The sequence below is a fragment of the Delphinapterus leucas genome, chromosome 10 (genome assembly GCF_059928025.1).
Source record: "Delphinapterus leucas isolate spDelLeu-1000000601 "Yukka" chromosome 10, BTC_Dleu_Yukka2, whole genome shotgun sequence".
NCBI classification, from domain to species: Eukaryota; Metazoa; Chordata; class Mammalia; order Artiodactyla; family Monodontidae; genus Delphinapterus; species Delphinapterus leucas.
Window position 1 is genome coordinate 88,380,704 of NC_143138.1, and position 27,947 is coordinate 88,408,650.

Sequence of the window (27,947 nt, forward strand, 5' to 3'; positions counted from 1 at the left end):
GCCGAGGCCCCCTTTAAGGGAGGGGTCAGATCCCTGTGACTCCATACCAAGCACTTTTCTACTCCTAGATCTTCCCTTTCCCACTCCCCTCAACTTCAGGGTCCATAAAACGGCCAGAGCCTTTGGGTCCCGTCTCCTTTAAAAGGGGAGGACCCATCCCTCCTCAGGGCTGACACCTCCACCCAACCCTACACGGATGTGCAGCTCCATGGGAAGGAATGGGACAGGGGAGTGGGCTACTCTGTTTTAGATTCCTACTGCTACCATCACAGAAAGTGATTAAAGGCTTAACGTTTTCATTTTTGTCTTGTTGCTTTAGTAAGGAGCAAGGCCTTGCCAGCTCCTTCGTAGAAAGGCCCCTTCTACGGGGCAGATAATTACAAGGAAGCACAGGATCAAAAGGCTGCTCCCCCTCTAGGCCCATGGGGCCAAGGCTTGGAGCCAGGAGCTCGGGCCGTATCTCACCCTTGTCCAATCTACACAACCACAGGGGTGCGCCAGGCCCTAGAGTGATGGTACTAGCAAAACACATGGAAGGAGGAAGGGGTGATTTTCTACAGACAGTAGTAAGGCTCCGGGCAGACAAGAGACAGAGCCAATGCCCTAGGCTGAACGCAGCAATGGCTACAGTCAGGACTGGAATCGAGACTTCAGTTACAAGCAAAGATGGAATCTGTGCACAAGTGGAGAAGGCAGTGCCCTCTGTTCCCCTTCAGAAGGCATTGTGTGGACAGAAGCATGGAGAGAGAAATTCACCTCACCGTAAAGCAGTGGAGGTGAACATATTTATAATTGAAAAGAAAATCACGTAAAGGAACGAAGGCTCTTTAAATAAATACTCAAGAGTTCTCACACCCATTGTGTACTTGGAACTGCGATTAATACCTTGAGATGAGAATATTTATCCAGTACTTTGTCAATGTTTGTTTTTTTGTGAACCATTAAAGGTTTGGATATCTAGCCTTGAACATTCTATCTCTATTGCTAAACTATAACTTCTATGCACAAACTAAAGAGTGGATGAAATATAATTAGAATATACTTTTCAAGAAGAGAAATGAATATGTAATAAGAATATGTCAAAACAAGGTTTGAGCTTGAGCAAGGATCTCCACCAAATACTCTGAACGTTTCTCTGCTTCATGTGGTGGTTTGACTCGTGGACCCCTTACTGAATAGGGAGATGACTGAACTCTCAATGAATTCAAAAGTGACCTGGGAAACGATATTTTTTTCTTTGAGAAGGATTTGGAATCTAATCTTTACCCTCTAAGTATAATTTTTCAAGTAAGCACTTTTTCAGGGCAATATAATGCCCCTGAGGTTTTTCTGTTTTGTTTTTTTTTCTTTAATAGATACGTCCTTCCCAGGTAGAATAAACATCTGATTTCTAAAGTGCCTTTAAATACAGCAGTACCATTTTACCTACTTAAAAAAATTCAATATGAATGTAATCCCAGATCCCATTCATTATTACACCTTTAAAAATCCATTTTCACCACTCTAAATTTAACACTTTTACAGTCAATACAGTAGACCACAGACATTCACAGGTTTAAATTTTATGATTTTGACAACTGTCAGTAACTATGAATGTCTATGACATACAGTAATTTGTAATTTGCTGGAGACCTGCATTTGAATTGCCTGCCGAGAGACAGATGCTCAAGAATAAGTCTCTTAGCTAGTGACTGAGCACTCTCATTGCCCAGAAGCTGGGCATCTCACAAACACCTGTCTGCATTAACACAGGTCCTCAACCAAGCTGCTTAAAATGGCCAGAGACGACCATATTCTGACAGTGTGGGCTGTGTTAATGACCTAACACAGTGATTCTCAAACCCTGAGGGTGTTTTAACTCATCCAGAGGAAGGGTGGGAGGGAGGGAGACACAAAAGGGAAGAGATACGGGAACATATGTATATGTATAACTGATTCACTTTGTTATAAAGCAGAAAGTAACACACCATTGTAAAGCAATTATACCCCAATAAAGATGTTAAAAAAAACACACACACACACACACACACACACAAATTGCTGGGCCCCGCCCAAGTTTGTCAGAGTTGGAAAAGGAAAATTTGCATTTCTAACACATTCCAAGAGTTCCAAGGTGATGCTTTGAGAACCCTTGAGCTAAAGGATACTATCCATTTATCACTAGGAAAAAAAAATTTTTTTAGCTAAAATTTCCCAAACATTTATCAGTCGTTTTACCAATACAATTTTTTATATCAAATAATTACTAGGGATAGCCTGGGCCAGAAGTGGTATTTTGCTGGTAACACTATCTATACTGGTTGCCAAAATATAAAAACACTTTTGTACAGGTAGTCACTCCATTGAAACAAGGAGATCCTCCCCTCGCCACCCACACTATTCCTTTCAGCCCACCCATGAACTTAGCAATCAGACGTTAATAACTGGCCTAGCAGGGGACCTCCCAAACCTCTTCAATTGATCATCGCCTTTGGTTGCAGAAAGCAGAACACATTAGGAACCAGAACTTCTCCTTTGTCCAGTCACACCCCACCTTATCAGGAGAGAGATGGGGAAATGGGAGACCTACTAAGGATTCTTTTTGATTAAAGAAAAGAGTTGACAAGTTGGTTTATGCTCATTCCAGTAATGATGGCTTTTTACCATGGAAAAATTTTACCAAGTTTCTATGAATTCTTGAGGCTCTCAAATCATCCAGACTTGTCCAACTGTGTCAAAGATCAGAAAGGAATCTAAGAGGGAGACTCCACCATTAATAGGAGTGCACCTAATTCCAGGGCATTCTCTGTACCTTTAGAGAGCTGCAGTGTTGACAGTGGATGAGGAATCTTAGATTTGGGACACGGCCATCTCAACGACTCAACGAGATGAAAATGTCAACAATAATTTGAAAGTCGTCTCATACATAACTATATGACATAATAATGAATGCATAAGAATTTATCATCACCATATGTTTTTATACAATCATTGGGTTTCAAGATGTTCTAAAGCAGCACTAATACAGATATCCAGGGGAATGTCTTAGTCAAATCTTCAACAGATTTTCCTCCTGTCTGTGTTGGCTAAATTCTTCATGTGTAAATTACTCCAGTTCAAATTTACTCGCTTTTCTCCATTTGGTCCTTTGAGAAACAAATCGTGTCCCTCATAAAAAGCTCCCTAAATGTGAAGCGAATGGTCTAAAAATATCTATCATCTTCTCTTTTCTTTCTCTCTCCTTTACTCAAATCATTAAGCACCTGTACCAGGTACTAGGCTGGGTACCAGGGCTACAGATGAACAAAATGTAACTCCTATCCTCATGACACATGTAATATGAGGGAAATTACAGGCTTCCAGGAGAGGAGATATGAGTGGGTCAGATTTGAACTAGGGAATAATATGGCAAGAAGAAGAGCATGAGAAGGCCTTAACTTGGGAAACTACTTTGTGTAGCAGAGAAAGAAGGTGCTACGTGGCCAGGGTGGGCGAGGTGGGGGAAGAACAAAAAGGTTACAGTATTTGTGACCTTGTTGAAAATTTAAGAACAGAAAAGATCTGAAGACTTACGAATTAGATGTGTCATGAGCACCTTCCGTTTTTAAAGAGATCTCTTGGGCCACAGTGTGGAGACCAGATTGGAGAAGAAAAACAGGGAGAAACAACCAACCCTTGTAGTTATTAATACTTCATGCCAGACATGATGGTGGCTTGACATAAAATAATGGTAGTGAACATGGAAAAACACAGACAGATTTGATATACATTCAGAAAGTAAAATAATCAAGATTATTTGGTGTGATGGAAGTAGAGGGTATTATAAGGATATGAGTGGTGGTGGCACTTCCTCCACGTTCAGAGACTGGGGAGATCAACAGTTCACCTTCAGCTTTTCTCGATGCCTATCAGCATGCACAAGGAGAGAGCACAGGTATGTGGATCTCACTATTGCAGTCTGGGGTTCAGAAAAATTAAACTTAATCACGTTGGTCATTAACATCTGTAGAAGCAGTACGGCATAGGGGAGAGTTTAGGCTTTGGATTCAGAGGCCTGGGAGGCAGAACCAAAGAGATCATGAATCCCCAGAGAAGGACTTTGAGCTAGCCTAGGAACTGCTTTCTTTATTTTTTTAATGGTTTTCTGGTTCCAATCCATGAGTGTCCACATAATAGCAAACTTGACTGTATGGTTGATGGTTTACATCTTGAAACCGAAAGAAATAAACATAAAGGATTTCCATTTGGCTCTGCTCAGATGACTAACTGACTGGAGGCTGGATGAGGAGGTTAAGCTCAAGGGGATCAATAATCAAAGCAAACAGTAGCTCTGTCTTGCTCTGGAGACTTCTTTATATATTTTACTTTTTCACCCTAATTGCTTGGCACCCTAGTTAATGATTTCTATGGGATTAAACCCTGTGATAGATAGTATTGATTCTAGCAACAATCAGCTCTGTAACAATTCCTGCACCAATGTGCTCGGATGCCATCAGCAGAGCCAGTGAGTTCTATCTATGAAATCTACCTTTCCTTTTAGCGTGAAGCAATAAGCAAAATTCTCAGAATATTACCTCGGCACCAAAAGGTATCCATACAATACAAAGAAAATCATTACATCTTTTCAACTTGTATATACACCTTGCTTTTCCCTGTGCCAGCCTGGGAGATATTCTCTCCCTCCACTGACGGACAGTACAGCTTCATACCAAAGTCACATTTGAAAAAGAGTATCTTAATATAAATTGCTAAATTGGCCATGATTAGTAAAAAATGTTTCTTTAACACAGAGGATCATTTTCCATCTATTTTAACCCCTGATTGGGCAAACTCACTCTGCCTTCTGCCTCATCACTTATAAGACCTACACTTTATTGAGAAATTGCTTTATATTTTCTACCCATTAAGGTAAATTCTTTACAGTGCATTACAACTTAACCACTTTTAAGAGGCAAGATATATCTATATTTATGTATCTATATCTATGTTTATGTCCAGGCTATATTTATCTACCTGTGTCTATAAATAGATATATATATTACTTTTATATTATAAACATATAAATATACTGTTTGTTTGTTAATTACAGTCAAACAAGTTGAAGGTTAGTTTATGCTCAAGTCAAAAGCCCAAGGGTCATCCAGCTGGTAAGTAGCATTTCTAAGACTTGAATCTTAGGGTACGTGATCTCCAACCTGAGCTCTTGACAACAAAAAGTGATATTTTCTGAATTACTCTTATCTGTGTAAGATTTCGCAATATTCGTGGCATCATACGTCTCAATGAAATTAAAGATTTGAATTAAATACCAATATCTGAAAGACCACCCTCAAAAAAGCTTTCATGCATGATCTTTGGCGTTTCGAGACATATGTAGCTGAGTCTCCAAAGATAGAATCATCTTCTCAGACTAAATGCAACTACTGAGAATTATAGCCACTTGTCTACTTGCAGTGAAATGTCTTTAAAAATGATCAGCTCTCCCAGATATTCAGTTCATTTTTCAACTGTAAATTATTTAGAAAAGGTGTCACCTATGCAGTTCTAATAAATCCTATGGACTGTTTCTTATGATATCATATTTATATGAGAATGTGAAAAATCTCCATCTTCTTCTTTTGAGCCAAAATAAAATATAGCAAAGCTGCTGAAAACTTACATTAAAGCACTGGAATTATGTTTCCAAAAACAGTCAGGAAATATTCAAATAGAGTTTTTTGGGGTTTTTTTTGTACGTGAGTGAAAGTGATTAAGAGCCTAACTTATATTTGTGAGCCAATGGGGATGCCAAACCAATGGTATAAAAGGTTTCAAGTAGGTGTCTACTTATTTTAAGGTGAAAACCATACCACTCACTGTATGTGTATTGTTTTAATGCACCTGTCTTCCTTAATGAGCTCTGAGTAATAAAAAGAGAATTATTCTAGGTATTTCATGTGGAATTATGTAATGTAATGAACAGGGTTTGCAAATGGTTTCTCTTCTACCCAGGAGATGAAGTGTGTAATTCACTAAAATCCTGGATATTGACAGTTCCTATACGTGGACTGAACAGCCTTAGCTACAAATGAAAATTTCATAGAAATATAGCCGAGTTTAAAATGTTGTTCTCAGAAGAAGTTGGGAGAGGGAGAAGACAATATTTTTACTTATATTTGCTTCTTACCTTAGGAGGACATGTTAAGAATGGTTTGACTTTTTCTGTATTATGTAAAACACCAGAAATATGCCTAAAGGGCATTGTTCATTTTACCTGACACACAGTGATTTCAGCTTCTTCTTGGGGGTCACCCTCCCTCACTCAGTCATGATCTTTATGTCCCAAAACAAGCATATTGAAATGTCTTAAAAGTCCTTCCTTATAGCGCCCAGGAGAATACTGTCCAGTTAAGTTCTAAAGAGCTTCATCTTCAAAAGCTTATTCTAGGGACATGGTGAGCAAGGTGTTTATTATTCACATAATCTTTAGATCTTAGGGTGTTTGACAAAGTGAAAAGTGTTATGAGATAAACCATTTCTCAGATAAATCCGCTAGCAAATCTCAAATATCAGTTCCTGTTAAGTCAACCTTGTAATTCTATCCTGCAGTTCTTTCTAATAAGAAATTGTATACATCATGGAAATGTAAATTAATTTTCAAAAATCTGGGATTCTTTGAGAGCGGTATATACATGTATTTGTGGAAATGAACTCTGTGTATTATCTTGTATTCACTTTTGTAAATTCTGTCTTATACTAGCATCCTCAGAGACAAAGGAGGCTTCAACACTTGGACAATACTTGGGAGACTTAAGCAAGTAGAAGATGGTATATTCTAGAATTCAAGATACAAAAGCCCTTTTATTTTGTTCCCAAGAGGAGCTGATAAGCCTAACTTTCCTTATGACTAAATTTAGCATGGTATTCCCTCCTCAGACAATTCGAGCCTAAAGTCATTAGACGGAAGTGAGCAAGGTTAAGTGTCCAAGAGGGGTTCAGGGGACGGGAGGTACAAGGGTGACCAGAGACCAGATATCAGAGATAAGGTGGGGTCTTCATGAGCAAGTCTGGGATGGGCTGGAGGAGGAAGCCCGGCCTAGTGTGTCGGAGTCCTAGCAGGGTAGGGAGGGCTACCTAGTGTGGGGAGTTACAGCCCAGGAGGGGTTCAGAGGGCATCCAGAAGATGGTCTATCACAGGGGTGTCTGAACCCGAGCAGACTGAAGTTGTCATCCACATGGGAAAGCGGCTTGGTTGGGCCTATTCTGGGTGACGAAGGCATCTGCGCAGGGGGCGAATGCAGTGAGGTAGTGTTTGGGGGCACAGTGCTCAGTACAAGGCACAGGGACGTGGACAGGGAAAGGAGAGGTGGTGGAGTTTTAGCAGGTGATGGTGGCAATTCTACCTCAGTTACACACACAGAGTGAGCAAATACGTAAATACTTCAAAGGCCATGAAAGCGGGGTTCTCATTGTCAGAGAATGCAGAAACCAAAATGCCACAGACACGAAGCAGGTACCACTGAATCCCTTTTATGAGAGGGTCATGAAGAAGCACTTGAAAAGCTCTAGTATCTGATTCCTCGAGTCAGTGAAACTATACCGCTAGCTGACAGGTGAGTCTCAGATGAGTCCTCAGATTTTCCTGAGACCTAGTGAGTAATTATGTAACAGAGACCCAAAGGCATGGATTAAAGGCCCAATTCACCCACCTGGAAACTGAGGAGCCTTAAACCTGATAAAGGTGGGGACAGGCGATCTTCTCCTCTGTAGGGTACAGGAGAGCAAGTTACTCTGTCTCGTGGGAGTGGCCCAGGAAAAGGAGGAACAGATAATACAGCTAACAAGAACCAACGAATTAATATGCTGAACTGTGATACACTGTCTACACGTTTTGTCTCAATTCTCACGGCAACTCATTATGGGTATTGGGAATATGGATACTGTAAGGCTATTTTGCAAATGAACAGCGTAAAGGTTCAAATTTAAATACACTGCTAGTTGGGACCTTGAGCAAACGTAGTACACGGTAAAAGATCTTAGTCTGATTTTGAGCCCGTGTTTTTGGCCTTTTTACTTCTTCCCTAAAAAGAAAGAAAAGTAGTCTCCCAGGTATGGTAGCCTCTCTGATGTGGCACCATTCCCAACCTTCCATAAGTATGTTACAATAAATACTACCTTTTCAGTATACAGTAGCATTGCATATTCTAAGGAAAAAATAGTGAAGAAATGTTTATGGCTATAAGATAATCAAGTGTTTTCTAAGGTAATGAGTTATGACTTTTATCCCAAGATGAAAACTGACACACTTTATAAGAAAGGTGAGTTTAATTGTTGTTTCTCTTACTTCTACCGGCTTTCACTCATGGTGCCTTATTTCCTTATGTGTTTATCGATTTTTAACTGCTTTCTGCTCATTTTGTTTGTAAAATTACATACGAAACTTCTTTGAGCCATGAGACGCAGGTGGGTACCTCCTGGGAGGATTTTGTCATCTGGTCCTGCCACAGGTCTTAAATGTACTCCTACATGAGAAACACATATCTAAATTTCTGGCTTGAAGTGTTTTGGGACTGACCACATAGTATGAATTTATGTCACAGACTTGTTCAAATATCAGCTTCTGGTTATAGGCAATCTCCCTATTTTCATGTGAATTCACAGTTCTTTCTAATTCACCTTTAGATGGAGAGTATAGCACTTTTGAGTTCCAGCTATAAGAAAAGAGGATCCCTGCTTTGGTTTTCTCATTTTGGCTCAGCCTTAGGAATTTTTTTTTTTTTTCTTCCATAGTAGCACCTTCCCCAGTCCTGTGAAATACCAAGAAATGGTACTCGGTAAAACTGAGATTCCCACGTGCCCTCAAGGTGAAAGCGGGCTGCAGTGTTCCAATTATTCTCAGGCTCTTGCCTTCATTTAGCTATTGCTCTAAATTCTTTACTTTCTTTTTTTTTTTTTTTTTTTTTTTGCGGTACGTGGGCCTCTCACTGTTGTGGCCTCTCCCGTTGCGGAGCACAGGCTCCGGACGTGCAGGCTCAGCGGCCATGGCTCACGGGCCCAGCCGCTCCGCGGAATGTGGGATCTTCCCGGACCGGGGCACGAACCCATGTCCCCTGCATCGGCAGGCGGACTCTCAACCACTGTGCCACCAGGGAAGCCCGAATTTCTTTACTTTCTTGTTAGACTACATATGCATCTCTTTTCTTTTCCATTTTGTTTGCTGTTTTCAGAGGAAAGATTGGTGCTAGATCCTTATCTGCTAATACATTACTAGAAATGGAACCATAGGGTAAGTTTTTCATTATCCATTCAGTTATTTAAACTTTAGAGTTCAATGATATGCCTTGCTAAAATTCATCTGGGGAAAAACTATTATAGATGACATGGATTATCTCATAACTAAATTTAAAGAAGAAATTTAACATATCTTAATCTTCCCCTTGTTAATGGATCTTCTTTTTATTGAAGCTCAATAATTTTCTTTCTATATTTTAAGCGATAATGATTTATTGACAGGCTCACACGGAGACTTGCATTCTATGCTAGTTTCTATACTAAAAAACTGTATCACTTGGTAAGTGACAATCTCTCTGGACTACAGTTGCAAGAAGTTAGTAACCTCGAAAGGAAAGTTTTGTATTTCCTATAGTACTTAATCATGGATAAGAATAATACATGTACGTAAAGATTAAGTCACAAAGAGGCTGTTCTGGGACTAAAATCTCATTTGTAACCATAAGATCCTTGAGTGTGTTGATTTTAAATCAATGCATAATTTCACAGCAGACAACTCTCTACTTATAATTCTGGTGTCACCTGCTCTCACAAGACCTGATCTAAAGTTGGTAATGCTTATTACATTAAAACTTACCAATGCCACTTGGAAAAATTAAACTATGTTAATTAAAATATGCAATATTTAATACGGTGTTTCAAATTATTACAGATACTTGACAGACATACAAGGGGTTCAACGACTTGTCTTTTGGAATTCAGTGAATGAAGCTGCTTCTTTTCGTCTTATGTATAATCTTGCACTCCACAAAGGAAACACACTGGAATGCAACAAAAGTAACCCCACAGTTTATTTTTATTTCTACTTATTTTGTATGAAATATAGGTTTCTAACAATTACATAGCCAAATCCTCTTGTTTCAGTCCTGATAAATATAAGAAGCAAATTTCCTCTTGTTTAGTTAAGTCCTGATAGAAACTAGAAGGGGTGATGCTTAGTAAATGCACAAATGTTTGCTTGTAAACTTTATATAAAATTTGGCTCAGGGACTTCCCTGGTGGCGCAGTGGTTAAGAATCCACCTGCCAACGCAGGGGACAAAGGTTCGAGCCCTGGTCCGGGAAGATCCCACATGCCACAGAGCAACTAAGCCCGTGAGCCACAGCTACTGAGCCTGCGCTCTAGAGCCCGCGAGCCACAACTACTGAAGCCCGCATGCCTAGAGCCTGTGCTCCACAACAAGAGAAGCCACCGCAATGAGAAGCCCACACACCGCAAGGAACAGTAGTAGCCCCTGCTCGCCACAACTAGAGAAAGCCTGAGTACAGCAACAAAGACCAAACGCAGCCAAAAAAAAAAAAAAGTTGGTTCAGTCACAATGCTCCATTGATTACTTAACATACAGGTTATGTCATAAAACCAATCATATAAAAAAAAAGTTTTGAGAATAATAGTGTTGCCTGGCACAGTGTCTGGCACCTAAGAGCATTAGTATTTAGTAAAACATGTGTGGAGTAAATCAATCACTGAATGAATAAAACGTATAATAGATTTATATATTTAAAATAGTTCTATAAATATCTAATAGCACATTATCCTTAATCCTATTAACTTATCTAATAGCTGGTCTAGGTTAATAGCTTTTAGCTCTGTGGATGGACTAGAGATGGTCCTTGTGCTTTTGGAAATTATGTATAAAATTATGATTTAAAGGCCTAAATGGATTGTTCCCTCCTGGGGAAAGGACCAGTGCTCTCAAAAGATCCTTAAAGTGTCTGAGATGAATAAAGGTGAAATATCAATATCTAAACAAAGGTGGATCCATTATTTGGGATCAAGGTATTTCTCTAACCAACACAATGCTCTTTTACTAGAACACCAAGAAAAAAATACTCTGATGTAGCCAAGTCTCGGGATTTTAAAAGAACAAAAGCAGTATTAGGCTTAATCATTGTACTTCCTGTCATAAAATCTCGCAAGAGTGTAAACTCCACAAGGGCAGGAATTTTTTTTTTTTTTTTTTGCTTTGTTCACTGGGTGTGTTTCCCAGCACCTAGAGTGGCACCTAGCTTACAAAAGGCGGTCAAATTCTGTTGAGCAAATGAGTTAAAATTCAAATAAACGTTGCTTTCTTTTTTTAAAAAAAGAGATAGACACTAGTTATATTTCAACAATTAAGTGATCTATGATTGTAAATATTAATAAACTCAAAGTACAGGATGTATCCTCAAAAACACCAAGTTATATACATTTTAAATATTATATAAGATTTATTTTATGTGCTCAGATTTTGGAAAGCCCTTAGTTATTAACTTCAGAAACACCTGAAGCTACTGTTTAAATGACCTACCATAATTTCTGACAACCTTCCTAGTGTATGGTAAAAATAAAAAAGGAAGAATTTGGCCAAGTGAATCCCTATTTGTAATATGTGTGATGTTATCTTCAGGTTTGAAATCAAAACTTAACCTTCTGGTTTGTGTAGCTTCCAAAAGAAACAGGTTTAATTTTATTTAGATCAGGAATCAGCAATCTTTTTTTTCTGTAAAGGGCCAGATGATATTTTCAACTTTGAGGGCCACGTGGTCTTTGCTGTAACTTCTCGACTCTGCCATTGTAGTATGAAAGCCTCCAAAGGCAATAAGTAAACGCACAGGAATGGATGTGTTCCAGTAAAACTTTATTTACAAAAACAAGCTGTGGGCCAGATTTCACCTAATGGTCCTGTTCGCTGAGGCTTGTTTTAGATCACTTTTTAGGATCCAACGCTAGTTCCTAGTCCCCTAAGCCATACAGCATTTACGTGAATTCTATAACCTCGTGCAAACTCATACAAATTGTCTCACACAGACTTTTAATTTTTAAAGGCACACAACTGTCAAATGATGAGTTAAACACTGTCCTACGTCAAAGGAAAGGCATCTTGAATACAACTGGTCCCCATGGATAGAATCCCATCAGAGAGAGTGCTATTTTATAAAGAGAAAATGGAACATTAAGTTACTCTTCATTAAATGAAAAAACAAAAGCTACTCAGGAACTATTAAAAGCATGTGGAGATTGAGTGAAAAGAGAAATAATGAGGTATGGCAGCAAAAAGAACATGTCAGTGCATTTTATTGATCATTAACCTTATGATATAGGAGGCATTTGAAAACAACAGAGAAGTGTGCTATTGGTTTGGCATGAAGCCTCTAATGATGCATGAGAATATATGCTCAAAAATGTCAAAGGTCACCAGAATCACATATTGGCAGATAAAATGTTTTTGATATTGTGTTATACAGAAGTAAAAGGGCAACAAGCTGACTTCTATTGTAATGCTGGCTGGGGAAATTTTGTGGTATTCAGTAAAGTTAAAACTGAATGTAGTACAATATAATCTTGGCCTCCTTTCTATACACCATCAGATAAAACTATTGCTAAAATATCAATGTTATGGATATATTTCTTATCAAGTATGCATTAAAGATGTCAAGGATTGACCAAATTTTTTATATTAATGGTGGTTCAACAATTTGCCAGTGTAGACTTTTTGCTAAAAATTGGAGAACCAACTCCCCTATAGACAGAGACAGTCTTAGGCATATAAAGCTCTTCCTCCCATTTTACTCATTCTGTGATATCAAATGTCTAAAATATTTCTGTGAGTGGTATCTTAGCTATTGAAATATTAGGATAAATTTGATCGAACCTATTGTTTTCTAGAAAAAAAGGGTCTAAAAAAAACTTAGCAGGGATCTGAAAAATCTTTAAAGTTTGTACTACTGCATATTTTTTATACATCTCCAAATAAACATTAGTATGCTAAAAAAAAAAATCCTACCATACTCAGAGCACTGTGCATACAGGACCACATCTGAATTTTTTTAAGCTGCTTTATTTGGAAAATAATTCAACACTACCTTTCAAAATAAACTCGATTTACAAAGTTAAGCTTTGCAGGTGTGTTAATTTGATAAATAAACTTCAGACCAAAAGTATGAACTTGGCATAAGGGTAGGACGGATTTCTTGATTTTTGTTGACAATGATCTACAATCTACCTAAAGAGAAAACAACATTTATAACATGTGGTATAAATGTGAGGACCTAGTACACATTAAAGGAAAAATATCCTCATGTATTCTCCTGCAGAGACTTTTTTAAAGATCTAAAATGAGACGGCCTATGAGTTTTACTTCGGGTGATCAAGCAAAAGCAAAACAAAAACAAAGTAAGAAGTCATCCTTTATTTCTAGTTTCCCATATCCTCCCCTATTGAATCCACTACTACTAATACTGATCTTGCCCCCAGAATCTCACAAGTGTTCCCGTTCTTCTCAATCACCGTTCCTTTTGCTACTCCAGCCCACGCACCAGACGTTCTCATTGTCACAATCACACTAACCTCCAAACTGGCCTCCCCACTGTAATCCATTTAATGCACAGCGGCCAGTTTGATTTTTTTCAAAAACTATTTAGATCATGCCACTCTTCTGCTTAAACATTAAATTGCTTCCCATTGTACTGCCTATGAAATCCAACTTTCTTATCATGACCTAGAAGTCAACAAGATGTTTTCCACTTCATCTGATACCATTTTCTCTTCTCCAGACTCTCTTCTTGCCTCAAAGCCTTTGACTTAATGATTTCTGTTTGGAAAGATAATATTTGTGAAACCAAGTCCCCCTAAAACCAAGTGCCTCTGCCCAGTTTATGATAAACCTGTCTATCCAAAACATTATTCCCTTTCTTGTCTAACACCTTTTCCCCTCCAGATTGAGAGGTATAAAAGAAAATGGGGGATTGAAACCAAGCAGGGTACTGCGGGGTCCTCCTGGGTACAAAAGCCTCTCCATGTCCCCTGTTTATCTGTAGGAAAAAGACTTCAGCCTCCTAAACCACCCGAGTGCCAAAGGGCAGATTCAGGCACAAATTTGGGAAAGGAGGGAATACAGAAGCAAAGGAGAAGCAGTCAAGAAATAATAATGCAGTGATAAAGCAGGGTCCTCATTCCTCCTCAAGGGATACACATAATCTGGTACAGATCTATGAGCTCTTCTATAGGAATTAGGGCCCCCGCCCCACCCAGGTGGAGGTTGGTAACTTCAGGCTGAGCAAAATCACTGGACCCTAGACTGCGTGGAACCAGAAGGCTGATGACTAGATTCCTGGAACACCACCCTGTTACCTCCTCACCAACGAGTCAGGAAGGTCACATGCCCTGCATCCTCCCCCTAAATTTTGCCTATAAAAACTTTTCCCCCAAAACCATAGGGAAGTTTGGCCTTTTTGAGCATGAGCTGCCCTTTCTTCTTGCTTGGCCTTTGCAATAAACCGTTTCCCTTCAAACTCTGACATTTTGCTTTCTTTGGCCGCACTGTAATCGGGCACATAAACTTGGATTCGACAACAGTCTGAACTCCTTTTACGGAGAGAAAACTCTCATCCTTTAGCTCTTGGCTGAAATCTCCTCCTTCCCCTAACTTCTCATTCTGTAAGGCCCCCTTTCCTACCAGTGCCATTATTAGTTCTCTCACTTTATTTTCTTCTCAGTCTGTAGCTATTCAGTTCATTTTTTGATCACTTGTCTAATGCCTATTACTGCTTACAAAATGGAGGCTCCATGAGAACACAGGTATTGCTTTTCTTGCTAACTGCTATATCCCAGTGCCTAGGATGAAGGCCCACTCAGAATAGTGTGAAATAAAATTTCTATTTTATGGCAAGACAAGAAAAATTTAAACATAAATTCTTCTCTGCCCTTTGGCCTCCTCTCTCCCCCTTACTGTGCACTGTGTATCTGCATTATGCACCAACCAAACCTCCCCCATCAGCAGGAATACCTTGTCACCCATAAAGAGCAATGTTCTTCCAGCATCAAGACAACTCCTTAAAGAGATAACATTCCTTCTTGATCTTGTAAGGGGTCATGTGACCCACCAGGTTGACACTTAGATCTGGATTATGTAAACTGTCAATAATACATCATTTGACGTACAGCCCTCTACCTCAAAAAATCTTACATAACTGTGCCTTGATTTCTAACTGGTGGAACAGTTCTCAGAGCTTTCTGAGATGCTCTTCTGGGGTTATAATCCTCAAATTTTGCTCAAATAAAATTTTCCATTTCTTAGATTGATTGATTTTTTGTTTACAATAGATAATCAGACATTAATTACTGAATGAGACACATGTTACAGATGAAAGTTCTGCAGATCCAAGGATAAAATAATGACAATATATGTAAAGCACATGCACACAACACTAGATGCTTTATAATTAAAGCCTCAAGTCCTTATTAGGGATTTCTTGAAAATGTCGTAATTATAAATGGAGATTAAACGTAGAGACAAGGGAGGGAAAATATTATAGTAATAAAATTTCGAAATCCCTTTCTTTGTTTATGCTGAAAAAGCACAACACAGCTTAAGAACAGAACGATTTTGTTTACGTTACTGACTTTCTGTCCCCAAATTCAATAGGAGCCTGATCTGAAGCACTCCTCTATCAAAATGTCAGGCCTCGGTAAATGACAACTATCGATATTTAGTGCACTCCTAACAATTCCAGACTATGTACCGTGTTTTATGTGTATTCTATGTTAATCACTTCAACAACTTTATGGAAACGCTATGACCATTATTCTCATCTTGCAGATTAGGGAATCTTGAATCTCTTATCTCAACAGGCCATAGAAATAAGAATATTTCAGCAAGTCGTCTGCTAGGCTTACAGAAAAAAAAAAAAACACTGCAGATTTTACTGCTGTGCTTAATCATTTATGAATCTTGGTTTAACTTCTGTCTCTTGCTGGAGAATGGAGAGACTGTGGAATGTTCACTTAATTAAGAGAAAAGACATTTCGTGTCTCTTCCCATGATTCATGCAGAAGTGTCAGTTATGAGAGACTGGCATAGGAAGCAACAGGAATGAGAGGATTACATCTGACTGCAAGATGGGAGAGAAGGCTCCAGAACTCTCATTTATTAATTTATTTCATTAATTATTTGATTTACTGATTGTCTACCAATTACCAAGCAGAATGCCTCTATGCCAGAGATACAAAGACAGATAAAACACGTTCCCTGCCCTAGACTCAGTTACTGTCTTTTGAGTGGAGAGACCAGCAAACCAATGATAAAAATATGCTGTGATAACTTCTTTAATAGATGGTATTTATAGAACACTTTTCAAGAGTTAACTATATACCTAACTTCTGAGTAAATGAAACAGTGCAAAACCAATCAGTGTCAGATGCTTTTATGAGACAGTAGGGAAACACTGAAAGCACAATTCATCAAATAAATAATTAATTATACACATCTTAGTATATAGATGCATAACTGAAAAAAGTTTTCAGAAGGAAACAGAAAAACCCATATGACCGTAAAACAAGAAAATTTAGTTTCTTAATGTTTGACTATTTACAAACCTATCCCACTCCACCAAATCATATCATATTGTTATTTATTTTAGACATAAAGCTGTCAGATTAATGCATGCTCTCATCCAAAACTTCATCTTTGATTGTCTGAAGTTAATTCCTAAGTGCCACTGCCTGACAGATGGTTTCAACTTTTCTATTCTCACAATAAATAGACAAGTTTACCCTTTTCAGGTAAACTATCTACATTTGATTTCCAATAATTCTTAAGGATAAAATTAGTGTCTAGATGACAAAGCTATAAAACATCCAGCATATCTATGCAATGTATTTGACAGTCGATTGTCTCGTAAACCAAGTGATATTTTTACACTGACAACTCAAATTTAAAGCATCTTTTCAAATTAACATTGCTAGGAGTATAAACACATTATTGTAAACACAGATACCTGACAAAAGCATTTCCATTCCTGGAATATTTATTTTTATTTAAGACTTTTACAGTTTATTTCCTTTCTTACCCTATAGTCAAATACATTTCTCTGCTTTGACATTCATATAACACTAATTATTATACACTCCCATAGTTAAAAACTTTGTTTAAATTTCATTATAATTTCTATGTTCAGTTTTCAATATTCTCTTTTCTTTTTCAAGTATGCTTGTTTTACATTATTCCACATTTTTAGAGATTAAAGTTTAAAAAGTTAAGGAATATAGGGGCTTCCCCGGTGGCTCAGTGGATGGGACATTGAGCTCCCAATGCAGGGGGCCCAGGTTTGATCCCTGGTCAGTGAACTAGATCTCACATGCATGCCACAACTAAGGAGCCCACCTGCCACAACTAAGGAGCCCATGTGCTGCAACTAAGGAGGTGGCAAGCTGAAACTAAGGAACCCTGGAGCCACAACTAAGGAGCCTGCCTGTCACAACTAAAACCCAGAACAACCAAATAAATAAATATTTTTTAAAAAGTTAAGGAATATAAAGAATATGCCTATTTTATAATGTATACATGATCTATATACACCATACATATTAAACAATTATATTTTATATATATTCTTTAGAAAAAAGAAAAATGAAACAGAAAGATATATATACAACAACAAGATTTTATGAAATACAGCTTTCCCTCAGGCTCTAGCTAGTAACCTTAATTTGATTTCAGGGTCTCCTCCCAAGCAAGCATTTCAGAAACTCCTCTGACCACTTCTGATTAATCACCCAATCTCTCCCTAAGTAACTCCTCCATTCGTAGCCCCCGTCCTTCACCTACGTATGCAAATTAGTCCTGTGCTTTATTGTATTATTCAAATTCTGAGCCCATCCTTGTCCTGTTTTATTTGGCTCCAAGAATGATTTAAGATTAGAAAAGGTAAACTTTCCACTTATATCCTCAAGCATTTGTCTATGTGAATCAACGAAGAAAACCTACATTTGAAGTCCAACTTGCTGGCTCTAAGGACTGGGGAGAACGAAGTACTGATATTTTGTCCCTTAAGACTCTTGCATGGATTAGCGTTATTTCACCCACTGCCATGCCTATGGGCCCATAAAAGAAAACACGCTCAGGCCGCCCCTGAGAAGACAATGCTATGGTAACTGAATCTGAAACATAAATCTGAGATGAGGCCTGAGGACACCAGAGTCCACATTTTTGAGTGTGGAGCTCAACCCCCAAGTAAGACTTGCAAACTGTACTTCAAAAAAAAAAAAAATTAGGGGGCTTCCCTGGTGGCGCAGTGGTTGAGGGTCCGCCTGCTGATGCAGGGGACACAGGATTGTGCCCCGGTCTGGGAAGATCCCACATGCTGCGGAGCAGCTGGGCCCGTGAGCCATGGCCACTGAGCCTGTGCGTCCGGAGCCTGTGCTCCGCAACGGGAGAGGCCACAGCAGTGAGAGGCCCGCGTACCGCAAAAAAAAAAAAAAAGAAAAAAAGAAAAAATTAAATTAATAATTTAAAAAGCCCAGCATGGGGCAAAACAGGTTTTATGAGTCAAACCCCTGACTCATGCTAAAAAAGCATAAGAAATTTATGGGTGAGGAAATAGAGAAAGATTTTTTAAAATTAATTACTTAATTTTACTGAAGTATAGAAGACTTACAATATAAGTTTCAGGTATACATAATAACGCAATATTTATATAGAATACACTCCATACAAAGTTATTAAAAGATTTTTGATGAGGCTTATGGGTCTTATTATCACAAACACTCATTTCCCTGAATTGGGAAGAGAATGATTTCTTCCTCTTTATTTCAGTTTGAGGCTTCAAGGAGATCACTTTGTGTGTCATCTGTATTTTGAGGACACACTGGATTGATATGTGTGTGACTGAGTAGGACCCTATGGTGCCTTCCCAGGACAGAGCCCTCCCACTATGTCCTCTGCTTGCCTCTTATTTGTAGAAAAGCTGTAGTCTCCCAGGCCCCCTGACTCACAAAAGCATGGCTGAAGAATTAATGACTGAAAAGCAATCTTGAGAAAGAAAAATGGAGCTAGAGGAATCAGGCTCCCAGACTTCAGACTATACTACAAATCTACAGTAATCAAGACAGTATGGTACTGGCACAAAAACAGAAATATAGATCAATGGAACAGGATAGAAAGCCCAGAGATAAACCCACGCACATATGGTCCCCTTATTTTTGATAAAGGAGGCAAAAATATACAGTGGAGAAAAGACAGCCTCTTCAATAAGTGGTGCTGGGAAAACTGGACAACTACATGTAAAAGAATGAAATTAGAACACTCCCTAACACCATACACAAAGATAAACTCAAAATGGATTAAAGACCTAAATGTAAGGCCAGACACTATAAAACTCTTAGAGGAAAACATAGGCAGAACACTCTGACGTAAATCACAGCAAGATCCGTTTTGACCCACCTCCTAGAGAAATGGAAATAAAAACAAAAATAAACAAATGGGACTTAATGAAACTTAAAAGCTTTTACACAGCAAAGGAAACCATAAACAAGACCAAAAGACAACCCTCAGAATGGGAGAAAATATTTGCAAATGAAGCAACTGACAAAGGATTAATCTCCAAAATTTACAAGCAGCTCATGCAGCTCAATATCAAAAAAACAAAAAACCCAGTCCAAAAATGGGCAAAAGGCCTAAACAGACATTTCTCCAAAGAAGATATACAGATCGCCAACAAACACATGAAAGGATGGTCAACATCACTAATCATTAGAGAAATGCAAATCAAAACTACAATGAGGTATCACTTCACACCAGTCAGAATGGCCATCATCAAAAAATCTACAAACAATAAATGCTGGAGAGTGTGGAGAAAAGGGAATGCTCTTGCACTGTGGGTGGGAATGTAAATTGATACAGCCACTATGGAGAACAGTATGGAGGTTCCTTAAAAAACTAAAAATAGAACTACCATACGACCCAGCAATCCCACTACTGGGCATATACCCTGAGAAAGCCAGAATTCAAAAAGAAGCATGTACCACAATGTTCATTGCAGCTCTATTTACAATAGCTAGGACATGGAAGCAACCTAAGTGTCCATCAACAGATGAATGGATAAAGAAGATGTGCCAATATATACAATGGAATATTACTCAGCCATAAAAAGAAATGAGATTGAGTTACTTGTAGTCAGGTGGATGGACCTAGAGTCTGTCATACAGAGTGAAGTTAAGTCAGAAAGAAAAACAAATACCGTATGCTAACACATATATGGAATCTAAAAAAAAAAAAAAAAGGTTCTGAAGAACCTAGGGTCAGGACAGGAATAAAGACGCAGAGGTAGAGAATGGACTTGAGAACACAGGGAGTAGGAAGGGTAAGCTGGGACGAAGAGAGTGGCGTGGACATATATACATTACCAAATGTAAAATAGATAGCTAGTGGGAAGCAGCCGCATAGCACAGGGAGATCAGCTCGGTGCTTTGTGACCACCTAGAGGGGTGGGATAGGGAGTGTGGGAGGGAGATGCAAGAGGGAGGAGATATGGGGATATATGTATATGTATAGCTGATTCACTTTTTTATAAAGCAGAAACTAACACATCATTGTAAAGCAATTATACTCCAATAAAGATGCTAAAATTATATAAAAAAAAAAGAATTAATGATTGAAAGGGTGTGAACATGTAGTGACAAAAAGAGCAGTTGGGCCAGGAGAACTGGTAAGAATTTAAATAGTAAATCAGCCATATGTCAACCACAGAATCTTTAGCTCCTCCCTGAAGTACACAGATAACTGTATCTGATGCACAGTCCCTGAGTTGTTTTTCAGATGCCAATGCCCCCACCAAATGGAAGAAGTTAACTGCTTGATGACCATGAGCACATAGCCCCCAGAGTGGAGCCTGAGGATTGATAATATTAACCTCTGTGACACCACCCTTGTTACCTCACCATCAACCAATCAGAGACTTGTGCAGAGCTGACCACATACCCTGTGACTTCCCTCCCTCATTTTGCCTTTAAAAATGCTTCCCTGAAATCTGCTGCGGCTTTTGGGTTTTTAGAGCATGAGCTTCCTGGACTCCTTGTATGGCGCCTGTAATAAACGCTGCACTTTCCTCCACCACAACCCTGTGTTAGTAGTTTAGCTTTACCACATGAGGGCAGATGGACCCAAGTTTAGTTCGGTAACATGTTTCCCATACAGGACTATATGAAGGACAAGCTGTCCAGCCTGCCTTCCTGAGTTGGAATATACAACATGATGGCAACAGTTAACAACGCCATTTGATGTATATGAATGTTGTTAAGAGAGAAAATCCTGAGTTCTCACCGTAAGAAGAAAATATTTTTTATTTGTTTTTTATCTATATGAGATAATGAATGTTAACAAAACGTGCAGGCATCATTTCATGATATATGTAAGTCAAACCGTTATGCTGTACACCTTTAACTTACACAGTACTATACATCAATTATATCTCAATAAAAGTGGAAAAAAACATAAAACAAGGTGATAAGACAAAAATAAGATGCTTTATAGTTATATCCCATGAGGATTGCTTGTTTGCCGTAACTTTACAACAGAGCTACGCCACTTTGTTTTTTATATACACCTAAGCAAATTATAAAGTATGCAATACATTTTAATTAAGGTGAATATTTTAACAGAAATAGCATGGATAAGGCTAAATAAATCTTTGACCACAACTCCTAATCTCAATACTGCCACTTCATTCCCTAAGTAACCACTATTACTGATTTAGTGCCTTCTCTTCCAGACCTATGGTTTTATACATGAATGTATAACAATGAAAAATATCATTTAAATTTTCACATAATTCGAACCATTCATGTTTTCATCTTATATTTGCCTGTAACACCAAAAACCTGTGTGGGAGGAGGTCATCAAGAAGACTCGATCGCCAGTTGAACTACAGGCTGGACCCAGGCCATTGGAGGCTTCCCATCCCACCCCCACTGTCTTGGGATGTGTGTTCAGCTTGCGTTCCTTGCTCCTAGAAACTGCACCAAGGAAACAGCCTTGAAATAGGACTGGGTATGTTACTAAACCCAGTTAGGGGCTCTATATAAACATTTCACCTTTGGCTGGTGAGTATGGAGATCTACTCGTCTTGCAGCCACACAAGACAAGCGTTCTTCTAAGTGAGCTCTCTTGCTTATTAAACCTGCCACCTAGCAATCTGGAAGGGTATGCCTTTTTCTTTGGTCTCTCTTGCCCTCTGCTTACCGGGGGTCGGGACGGGGGGCTGTTTCCTTTTACACCCAGGAAGCTCCTGAGGAGGTTATGAAGCAACAACCTGTCTTGCATATTTTTTACTTGCAGATTTCTTTTTAAGTACTGCATGCTAACCCACAGCATCCATTTATCATATCGTATTTAATTTGTCTCCTTCTGTGGACATTTAAATTGTTGTTAACATTTGTTTTTCTTTCACAGACAACAGTGAATATCCTTCTTATACTACTAAGAAAGCATTTTGATGTAAATCTCACAGTTTATAAATTCTTAAGGCCAAAAGGCTGTGCTTTAATCAGATTCATTGTTTCATAGATCTTAATCATGATGTCTGATTTTACTTTACACATCGTCTTATTAAGAAATGTTTCTGTCTTGCCTCAGATATTTTTTACTCATTTGTACTTTAGAACATTGGATACCAAATCTGATGGCTCATTTTAATCAGCTCATTAGACAAAAATCTGTGGATTCCTTGCCTTATCCTGAAAGACTCTGATTCAAGACAGCTGGGCAGGAACCCAATTCTGATACTTTGGTTTGAAAACCTCTAATACAGAAAGAAGACCTGAAAACAAACTCCTCCGCCTTCTATGAAGCTTTACTTAAAGATAATTCTCAGGATAAGTTATTTCCATGTATACTCCATGCTCTGCCATGGCAGCAGTATCTAGAGAGTAACCTCTGATGTCCTAATACAGAAAATTGTGGGACTTGCTGGTAGTTCTAAACACCAAGATCATCTATAAATCACAAACAGCTGTGTACAGGGTCTATTTCAGCCTAGGAAACACAGGATTTTCAAGGAAGAGCCAAGAAAAGAATCTGTAGTAGATGCTGATAGAAAGGCACTCAAAGGTTTTCTATCTCAAGTTTAGTGGCTGAAAAGCTTCCTGGGATTTTTCTGCTGTTGGAAAAGTGACTACTCTTTTATTAAGTGACAAGTGATCTTACATTTGTCCAAGAAAAAAAAATCCAGATCAATATGTTTAATTAAGGTACTTTTCGCCTTAAAAATCACAACGTCATGATTAAACTCTGTTTTCATGTTAGAGTCTTACTCAAATTCTCAAAAACATGTCATAAATAAGAATGAGTCTGAAGGTATTCCAGGATGTCATACACGTTTTACTCATAAAAATGTGAAGGTATCTAAGAGTCAAGTTTTTCCATTATCTGTATAGAAAGGCTTTAAAACAACTGAAACACTCAGATGGGAATATGCTATCTGAGAAGAGGGAGAAAATATTTTTGATGCCATTTTTTTCTCTTGGAAATACCATTTAGTTTTAAGCAAAATAATTGAAATCGAACACTTAAGGATGCAGAAACCTATAATTCTTTACATATGACCATTTTGGGAAATTTTTCTGAACGAGTAAAGGAAAGAAGGCTTTTTCTTTTTATTTATTTTTTGCGGTACGCGGGCCTCTCACTGTTGTGGCCTCTCCCGTTGCGCAGCACAGGCTCCGGACGCGCAGGCCCAGCGGCCATGGCTCACGGGTTCAGCCGCTCCGCGGCATGTGGGATTCTCCCAGACGGGGGGCACGAACCCGTGTCCCCTGCATCGGCAGGCGGGCTCTCAACCACTGCGCAACCAGGGAAGCCCGACTTTTTCTTTTTGACCTCCCTTTTAAGCCCAAGAAAAAACAGTGGGCCTCTCCGTTCAATATGGCGTTTTCTGTGTCAGTTTTCACCTTGAGCAATAAGCAAGTCTACACATGCGGTCAATGAAAATGATAAACAGAATGAAATTTCAAGAATTAAGAAAAATTAGCGCTAGCCTTCTCATTCCTACAATATTGGAGATGGGAGAAAAGTTGAAACTAAGTTCGGAGCCGTGAGGGCTTCCTTCCTCACGTACAGCAATAACCCCATTCTGTGTATTATTTCATTTATTTATCACGCACTAGAGGCAGGCATATCCCACCTCCGTTATATGGGTGAGGAAAGGGATTTAGAGCGCTCAGGCACTTTGCTCAAAAGCCCCAAGCAAGCGAGAGGCAGATTCAGGCATTACAGGCTATCTGATTCCAAAGCACACCATCGTCATCTTTCCCCAAATCCTCCTCTACCATCCCTTCTAAAATACAATTTAAGTGTACTTACCAAGCCTGGATGCTCAGCTCACAGCTTGCATCATTTCCTTCCACCGGCGTGTTGCTTAGATCTGGAAGCTCTTCCCCGAGGCAAACCACCGTCTGCTGCAAGTCCCTTCCAGTTGCCTAGTTCCACGTCCCCACGTCTCTCCTGAGCAGCTGGGGCTCATCTACCTTCACAACACCTGTAGCCACTAGCTGCCTTTTCAACAACACAGGCTGTCAGCAGAAAGCTCTCCAAAGAACTTAAGTCTCTGGCTAGAAGTATGGGTACGTGCCGTTTTAAAGAAAACTCTCTTTGAAGGTATTGAACGACCTTTCAGTGAAAGGTGAATGTCCCTGAACACAAGTGAAATGTTTTCAGTTAGCATTACATTGGAAAATATACCTAGCGCTTACTCTACCCCTTGCCTTTTCTTTAAACTGAAATCTTGGCCTAGATTTATCGTTTTCTCTCTCTTTGAGATCATTTCATTACTACATAATGAATCTCCCGAGCTATGGCAGGAGGCAACTAGAATTTTTTGCCCCCCATTCTGCATTCCTTAGCATCTCCTCTTATAGAAGCTGAAAAACCCAAGGAGAGAATGGCTTTCTCTCCTACAGAAAGGGCCTAGTCAGGTGTTGCAAATTTAGACAAACGTGCTTAATTTCGCAAGTAAGAAAGCTTTTTTTTTTTCACATGGTAGCAGTAGCCAAAGAAATCTCCTTTGACACTTCCAGGGCCAGCAGGACTTTGTCACTCACGGGCAGTGGTCCTGGCAGATGAAGGTAACCCGCTCTGAGTAAGGACACTAAACTAAGTACCGCTCTCGAAATGCGGCTTCTGGACACTCTTCCCATGATTTCCTTTTCTTCTTTATTGGAGTATAATTGCTTTACAGTGTTGTGTTAGTTTCTGCTTTATAACAAAGTGAATGAGCTATACATATACATATACCCCAATATCCCCTCCCTCTTGCATCTCCCTCCCACCCTCCCTATCACACCCCTCTAGGTGGTCACAAAGCACCGAGCTGATCTCCCTGTGCTATGGGGCTGCTTCCCACTAGCTATCTGTTTTACGTTTGGTAGTGTATATATGTCCATGCCACTCTCTCACTTCATTCCAGCTTACCCTTCCCCCTCCCCATGTCCTCAAGTCCATTCTCTACATCTGCGTCTTTATTCCTGCCCTGCCCCTAGGTTCTTCAGAACCTTTTTTTTTTTGATTCTATATATATGTGTTAGCATACGGTATTTGTTTTTCTCTTTCTGACTTACTTCACTCTGTATGACAGTCCCATGATTTTCTTTTGCTCAACACATTCCCCTCTCCCAAGCCTCTCTAAAAACTCTCAGCCCCTCATGTTCTTCAGTCTAACATCTAGAACCTTCTCTGTAGCCAAACGAGCTCTACCAGGCCAAGGGACCCAGTTTTCAACTTAATTACCATAATTTGTGAGGAACAAGTATGAGGTCATGAATAGGCCTTATTGATTAAGGCAGAAGCACTGAAGCTTTTAGTCTGAGATTTCACATCTTTCTGAATAACATTCTCTGAATAGTATTACAGGCTTTGACTGTGGCAACATTTTGAGCTATCCGCCATTTGGATCTTGTTTTGAGAGAATAAGGATTGCAACCAGCAGAGGCCGAGTGCCTGACATGTGCCCAGTATTTTGTTAAAAGCTCTATAAACATTACCTTAGTTCTCACAACTACTTGAGCATATATTCTACAATATCGTTCTCATCCTCAAATTACTCTGTAGTCCTTTCCTTTGCTTTATAACTTGCATGTAACCTCCTGGAGACGAGACATCTTGTCCCAAGACCAGTATCTGAAACTCTGGAAGAATTAATGAACTACCCTTTGAGGTTTAATACTGTCATCCTGTGTATTTTACAAGTAGCCCTTGAAGAATAATTGAGCATTTAAAACCCAATAATCAGGTCAGCGCCGGGTGCCAGCCATTCCCGGTGCTCTCCCCCGCGGTCGCGGCACAGGCCAAACAACCAAACAGAAAAGTTTAATAAACAGCAGGCGGAGGGGCTGGAGGCGGCGGCCGGGCCCGAGCGAGCAGCAGTTCGGTGGCCTCACCTGTCCTCATTCACCAGCGGCGACCGGCGGCAGCGGGCAGCACGTCAGGCGGAGAGAGCCGCCGCCAGCCCAAGCAACAGCAGGAAAGACAACCTGACATAGGGAAGTGGGGACTGCTATAGAGAGAGAGAACTACAAAGCATCCTCACTGCAGTAGGAACCCTAATCCAAAGTCCGTATACTTTCATCAGAGTGTGCAACAGAGGAACATAGCTCAAGAAACTAACCAGAGCCAAGTGCCTATACTTTGTTCCACTGGCTGCGGATTTTATGGAAACCCTCGTACAAATGGCATGTGTTCAATATGTTATAAAGAACATCTTCAGAGACAGAATAGTAGTAATGGTAGAATAAGCCCACCTGCACCTTCTGTCAGTAGTCTGAGTCTTTACCAGTTCAGGGCACAGATGGCAGTGTCCCAGAAGCTCAGTTGGCATTAGATTCTACATCTTCATCTACGCAGCCAAGCCCTGTACCAAATCAGTCACTCTTATCAGAATCTGTAGCATCTTCCCAAGTGGACAGCACATCTGTGAACAAAGCAATACCTGCAAGAGAAGACCTGCAAGCTTCAGGATCAGAAACCGCAGAGCAGTCATCTGAAGAGCAAAGTACGTCTCTTGAAAAACCAAAACAAAAAAAGAATCGCTGTTTCATGTGCAGGAAGAAAGTGGGACTTACTGGGTTTGAAGGCCGGTGTGGAAATGCGTACTGTGGTGTACACCGTTACTCACATGTACACAACTGCTCTTACAATTACAAAGCTGATGCTGCAGAGAAAATCAGAAAAGAAAATCCAGTAGTTGTTGGTGAAAAGATGCAGAAGATTTGAACTCCTGCTGGAATACAAAATCCTTTGACCATCTGCAAACCAAAAATTGACTTGAGGTTTTTTTTCCTAGTCATTGGGAATGTAGAGCAATGTTTTTGCATAGACCTTTTAATCATGCATGTCATCAGGAGAATAGATTTTTGTTTCTGTTTTGAAAATGACTCTGAACATTTATTTACATTGCAGTTTCTGTGGCTGAAAAGACTTAAGTAAACTTTACAAGTATTATCCTTTTAAGATCATTTTAATTTTAGTTGAGTGCAGAGGGCTTTTATAACAAACGTGGAGAAATTTTGGACGGCTGTGATTTTTCCAGTATTAAACATGCATGCGTTAATCTTGCAGTTTATTTTCTCATTGTGTATGTATATATAGCTTTTCTCTGCAGCACTATTTCTCTTCTCATTGTATATGTATATATAGCTTTTCTCTGCAGCACGATTTCTCTTTTGATAATGCCCTTTAGGGTACAACTAGTTATCAGTAACCGAATGTATCTTAATCATTATGGCCGCTTCTGTTTTTCATTAACAAAGGTTATACATATGTTAGCATATAGTTTCTTTGCACCCACTATTGATGTCTGAATCATTTGTCACAGGAGAGTGTGTGCTGATGAGATTCTAAGTTTTAAAATTTTTAAGTGTGTTTTTAAATTTTTTTGAGTGAGGGAAGGAAA

At 39.3% G+C, this 27,947-nt stretch overlaps 1 pseudogene; it reads left to right on the top strand.

Annotated features, from left to right (window-relative positions):
• The first annotated feature begins 620 nt into the window (after positions 1–620).
• LOC111174150 (AN1-type zinc finger protein 6 pseudogene) lies at positions 621–27,676 on the top strand (annotated as a pseudogene).
• The last annotated feature ends 271 nt before the right edge of the window (positions 27,677–27,947 follow it).